General features: G+C 45.3%; 1 protein-coding gene across 7 annotated transcripts in view; it reads right to left on the bottom strand.

The window, feature by feature from the left end:
* The window catches only part of OTUD7A (OTU deubiquitinase 7A), a 122473-nt gene extending 118241 nt beyond the window's left edge, over positions 1-4232 (bottom strand). For 4 of the 7 annotated variants that reach the window (XM_027704423.1, XM_027704418.1, XM_027704424.1 and 1 more), the window contains exon 1: positions 4027-4126. The gene's annotated coding sequence lies outside the window, so the exon portion shown is untranslated. Of the gene's footprint in view, positions 1-3543; positions 3565-3619; positions 3726-4026; positions 4127-4189 lie in introns of those variants that run through there. The other 3 variants (XM_027704420.1, XM_027704421.1, XM_027704422.1) reach the window with 3 other exon arrangements.
* Between the last annotated feature and the right edge of the window lie 1768 nt (positions 4233-6000).

Below are 6000 nucleotides of genomic sequence, written 5' to 3' on the forward strand. Positions count from 1 at the left end.
TATTAAATGTACCATGAAGTGTTTGCAGATATGCTCGTTCTGAAAAAAAACCCCTGTGAGTATTGAAAAATACTTCCAGCAATAGCAATCCTTCATGTCTTCTATGAAATACATTTTCAGACTTAGACCAAATTCATAGCCAGTGTATTTCAAATGGCTGAGATACTCTAAAATAATACATGAATTTATAAACTCTTTTAATAAAAGTTAATAAGCAAGTTGAACTCTGTATTTCAAGCCTAAAGCTTTTCCAAAGGTCCATCCAAGAGATATTAAATAAATACAGATAATGTCAATAATATCTGCAGTAAAACACTACTGACTAAAAATCACTGGTATAACAGTACCCTAAAGTAGACAGCACTGACCTCAAGAAGAAGAACAACAAGAAACTTAAGTAAACTGAGAATGAGACTTGAAATAGATCACAAGCAGCTGTCTCTTTTTAAAGGACTTAAAATCAGAAATACTCAGAAACGATCACAGAAGCAGTTATGATGGGAAACAACATGAAAACAGAACTGTAACTCAAGTCTTTCATATCTTCAGTACTTCCATATTTGTTAGATTTACAATTTTTCCTCCCTTGGGTCAGTAGCTGGGGAAGGACAACTAAATGGAGTCTAGAAAATTAAACAGAGTCTAGAAAACACCTGACAGTGAAACAGTTGTTCTGTTACATTCAGATGTACACACTAACCTGCATCCAAAAGAAAATCAGTTACTACCAAGGATTTGAGGACAGTTCTGCCATCTTATCTGGGGACACCTGACTTCTCAGTTTTGTGCCATCCTTTGCCTTAGGAAATCAATGACACAGAAATACAGGGAGATGCAATAGAACACCTGCACAACATTTGTATCACACCTCAACTGGTAAACTCTTGCATAAGACTACACTGCTGAATTTTCAGACCATCTAAGCAGTCAGGTTAATATCTGCCAGCTTTTTCATGAGGGCAACCTGATTCATTTGTTCAGAAGATCCACATACTGTTTAGCTCTATGCTTTTGTCTAAACATCTCCAAATTCATTTGCATGCCTGTGCAGTGCATATCAATGATAAATGAACCAGTAGAATACAAAATCTTCAAAAACAACAACAACAAAGCCTTTTCTGCTTTCAGTCCTCAATTTAATAACAGTTGCACTTGATATTTTAAGCTTGCCATCTGCTTAATTAAAAGTTTATGTTTAATTTTTGCTTAATATGAATCCCAAGATATCATATGAAATTCAAGTCAAAAGGAGATTCAGATTTCATTATGATTTTGGAATGCAGAATATATTAAACAGAAGGAGACTTCATTAAGCACTGCAAGATATGAGGCCTAGATTGTCTGGAAACAAACATTCTGCCAGTCCTTTCCTTCTCTCCACTCCAACCCTCTCTCCCATACATAACTATGTGGGAACACCTTGCCACTGTTCTCCTCCTGTAAAGACTACAGAAGGTTACTATGTCTAAAGGCAAGAATAAGCTAAATAACAACATGTGACAGCTAGATGATATACACATTTTTAAAGTTCACATGTGTCTATGCAGTATATAACAAATTTAATAAAAAAAAACATTTCTTCCCTGAAATAACATAGATATGACACCAGTAAACTCATACAAAACTCTAAGTGAGCAAAAACACCACAGGGATTATATTCAAAACATATAGTTTTAATTTAAATGAGATGTTCTATATATAGTGCTTTGGCTGATTAAACCATAGTCTCTAATTTTTTAATAAGTAACATAAAGGGCAGCTATGGCAACAATTAGCACAATGGTTACATCGGTGGCATCAGAGTCAGTGTTCACAGCATGCATGTTCTCAGCTCTACAAAATTCCTTACCTGGAGTTCCCTTCACTCAGTGGCCTTTTTGCTGAGTCTGCCAACGTGACAATAAGGGAGATGTCCCGGGGACAAGGAAAGGTGCAGAGGGAGCTCACCAGGGAAGGACCAAGTACCTTCCTACCTGCTCATCCCACGCTTACTTGGAGTCTGTAACATCCAGCCACCATCACCAACTAGATGAATTTGTATTGATGAACCAAGACTAAAATCTTCTAGAATCCATTTGCAGAAAAACAGCTTTTTCAAAAATAGATGCACTATGATTAAGCAAACAATCAGTTATTTTTGCCCTATACATACACCAAAAGGAGTCTATTAGACCTGATTCCTACCCAGCCTCATACTCTTAACTGTTGTTGTATTGTACACGAATTAAGCTGGCCCAAAGATGACTGAGTTTCTTGTAAAAGTGCAGCCACAAAAATGTAGTATCACAAGAGAACAGGATCCCAAAGCGTCATTTCTCCCCTGTCACACGGTGATTACGGCTGTGTGGGCACACACAGCCCACGCTGGTTCTGTGCTCCACACCACCCTCAGAGGTACAGCCCAGGCACACGCACACAGGCTTGGAATAGAAAGTTTCCCAGAGGATGGCAGGCACTGACATTCATCTATAATTCCAGATTCAAACGGGAAAAGTCCAGCTTGCCCCTGTGTGAGCAGCACAGTCACACTGGGAAAAATCTGGCCTCCATCCACAGAAAGGAGACCATTTAGTCAATCCACACCAACAGCAGAAAACGGAGCCACATCCAGCCCTAGCAGCTAAGAACACACTCCTATTTTAATAACAGATTGTAAATAACAACACTTTTCCTACCAACAGCAGTTTCAATTCCAGAAGCTTAATATACTTTACTTTAAATCTGTGCCATAGCAACCTTTATTAAAGTCAATGTCACCTGTAAGGACTGAGTTAAATTAAAATGTGGGCCAAATTTATCAGACATTAGTTTCCTTTGGATACAGAGCTCAGAACACTGTGTGTCACCCTGGATGTGATATGAGTTGTATACATTTGCGTCCAGCAACGTATTTTACACCAGTCCATTCCAAAACACTTGCCCTGATCATCAGTTTCAAGTATTTATTTGTCTGAGACTCTGAAGGTCAAATGAAAAGTGTGAAAGGTTTCTTTCTGCCCACATTAAATATATATCTACATGCTAGAAATTGCAGCACTGTTCAGGCCTAGGGAGAGCAGCCTGGAGTTTATTACAATGTGCCAGTGTTATGCTATAGCTGGTCAGTTTAAAGGCACAACCAAGGGACAGCAGAAGAGGCCATTCCCTCCTGCTGCTGGAGCTGTGTGTGCCCAGTAACCATCACTGTGTTTGCGTGACACTGCCCAGTGATGGGGAACTTACTGTGACACAACTACACCAAAAGTAGTCAACAATTTATCCTTTTATTTTCAGCATTGGCTCACAGGGGGCTCTGCATCTTTATGTCAGATAGGTACTAAACAAGCTTAGAACAGACATATTCCTACAACCTCCAGGGTAAGCGTAGGGGTAGGGAGCTTTTTAAATTTAGATTATGTAAGGTCGTGTGCCTCACTGCATTATGTTTTATATGCACGTTATATCTCACTGCACCCCATGAACTTCAAATGATCGTTAATCACACAAATCCAGACCAATACTCTTTTGTAGCTCTTTCAGAAAGAGAACTAATATTATATGCACATCTAATAGTTACTGAAATGAGGTCAATCCCCCGAATGTCCGGACACGGTCCAAGAAACACAGAAGGACATCCCACCTGCCCAAATCGGCCTCTTGCCCGAGCAGCCCCAAGCACCCGGCCAGGAACGGGCTCCTTGAGCAGGATAACGCCGCAAACGCAGGAGCGGAGCTCGGGCGAGAGTCTGCAATGCAGAAACCCTTCCTGGAGCTCATCAATGAGCCGGGGGAGACGGGGCGGGGGCAGAGCCGGCAGAGCTCCCGCATCCCCGGCCCGCAGCCCCAGCACGGGGCGGGAGGCGGTTCCGAGCGCCCGGCTCCGGCTCCCCGGCCCGGCCGAGGGCTTTGCCCTCCGGGTGTCCGAGCTCCCCTGGGCGCTCCCGCGGCCGGGCAGCCCCGGGCAAGGGCACGGCCGGGCCCGCCCGTGCCACCTGCGAGGGGACACGGCCCGGCCCCGCGGGCAGGAGGAGGGAGAACAGCCCTTACCTGCTCCCGCTGCTCCGCCCGCACCCCGCGCTACCCCAGCTCCATCTTCCTCCGGCCGGAGGGGAAGGGGGAGCCGGCCCGGCGCTGCCGCCCCCCGTCCGCGCTGTGGCCCGGCCCCGCGCCCGCCCTGCAGAGGCACCGGCACACGGAAAGCGACACCCACCTCCCGCCGCCTCCTTCCCATGAAGTCACCGGCCGCAGGGCCGGCCCTCCCTCCTGCCCGCAGCGCCCGGAGCCGCGCTCCGCCCCGCTCCGCCCCCGCCGACCCCCGGGCCGCCCCCGCGCCGAGCCCGGGGCGAGGGAGAGCTCGGCCGGGATGGGCGAGGGGAGAGCTCGGCCAGGCTCGGCCGCGATGAGCTCCCGGACAGCCCCGGAGCGGCCCCGCAGCCGCCGCTGCACCGCGAGCGCTCCCCCGGCCCAGGATGGTGGAGCGGGAGATGGGAAGCGCTGCTTCCTCTCTGCATCCATCGTCGTTCTGGAAAGGACCGTGCCCAGTTTTACCCATTGCAAAAGGGGTCTGTTATTCCTAAATTACTGCTTTTCACGCGCCTCCTAGTTGGATATTTCATTTTACCTGCTCGGGAGAAGTCAGTAAAGTCTATTTCAGGCTACAGGAACTTCTCAAATAACCTGGTTCCAGCTACTTCAGTACATGCCCAGGTGTTTTCTATCTCACCCAGGTGTTTTCTATCTCACCCCGTTAAAACTACCTCCCCCACACCAAAGCAGCCTTTCACTTCCACTCTTCCAATAATACTAAGGTTGAAAAGGAAATGGATTAAGGAATACACTTCTAGAACTGAGTATTCCCCTTTTCCACTTACTGTGACAAAAACAGAAACCCCCAAGACCAGGAACTAAGCAAAATATGTGAATAGAAGGAAAAAAACCCCACAGATGCAGGAGTACCTGTTCAAGAAAGGCCTCCTTATCTAGAAACACTGAGAATTCTCACCTGAATTCAGGCTACTATAGATGACACCCAATCAGTGACAAATACAGCAACACCAAATCCTTAAGGAAACACCAAATGGAAACAAAACATAATACCTTTTGCACCAACAAAACACATCTGGAGAAATACATCTGGTGACATGTGAAGGCAGCTTTGCAGATACGCACTGTCACATCATAATTAAGTGAGGGTTGATGGTTGGGGAAGAAAAGCAGACCACTTACTTACATTCTAGTTCTCTGACAGAACCCCAACATCAGTTTAGAATATTGTTGAAACCCCAAAAAGAATCTCATCTCACCTTTGCAAAATATTTCCTTTTATGGCTAATGTGGAGGGCAGAAAACATTTGAAAATGTTCCCAACGGTTCCACATAAACCCTTTTGCTGTAAATGCACTGAGCTATTAGCTTTTGGCAAACCATGACAGGCAAAATACAAAGCATTTTTTTCTAATACTGTTTTAGGCCTGAATAAAATGAACTCTTGTTGTTTGCCCCTCCTATCCTCTATTCTCCTTAGAGAAATTCTTTCTGCTCATGACTGAAGGTTACTTAGACAAGCAGTGTTCTCTGTCAAGCTCTCAGGTTCCTCCCAAAAGCAAAAGAGTCATGAGCAGAACAGCTCCTTGGTTTCTCCTGCAGAGTCCAGCATTCTTTAAGTGTGGCAAAGGAAAACAAACTGTGAAATGCATGGATACCACACTCAAAAAGAACCATAATTACCAAAAGACACACTTTTATCTTTTCCTTGATGCACTTGGGTGTACAGATTGTCCTACAGGTGGTTCCCAGATCGTGAGAGTTCTGTAAAAGACAGAACAGTTCGGCAGAGCTTTGCTGAAAGCTCTAGTCCATTTGACTTGCAAAGGAACTCATTTTGGGATATGTGACCTCAGGTGGCTGCTCTAGAGCCCTCAGGACTGAAGATGCTTTGCAGGGAGTCAGAGAAGCTGTACATCCCAGAGATCACAGTTTGATCTGAAGGCTTCAACTGGTGGTACAAGCAGGGACTAACTT

This window comes from Neopelma chrysocephalum, unplaced genomic scaffold (genome assembly GCF_003984885.1).
Source record: "Neopelma chrysocephalum unplaced genomic scaffold, ASM398488v2 Primary Assembly neopelma1_274, whole genome shotgun sequence".
NCBI lineage: Eukaryota > Metazoa > Chordata > Aves > Passeriformes > Pipridae > Neopelma > Neopelma chrysocephalum.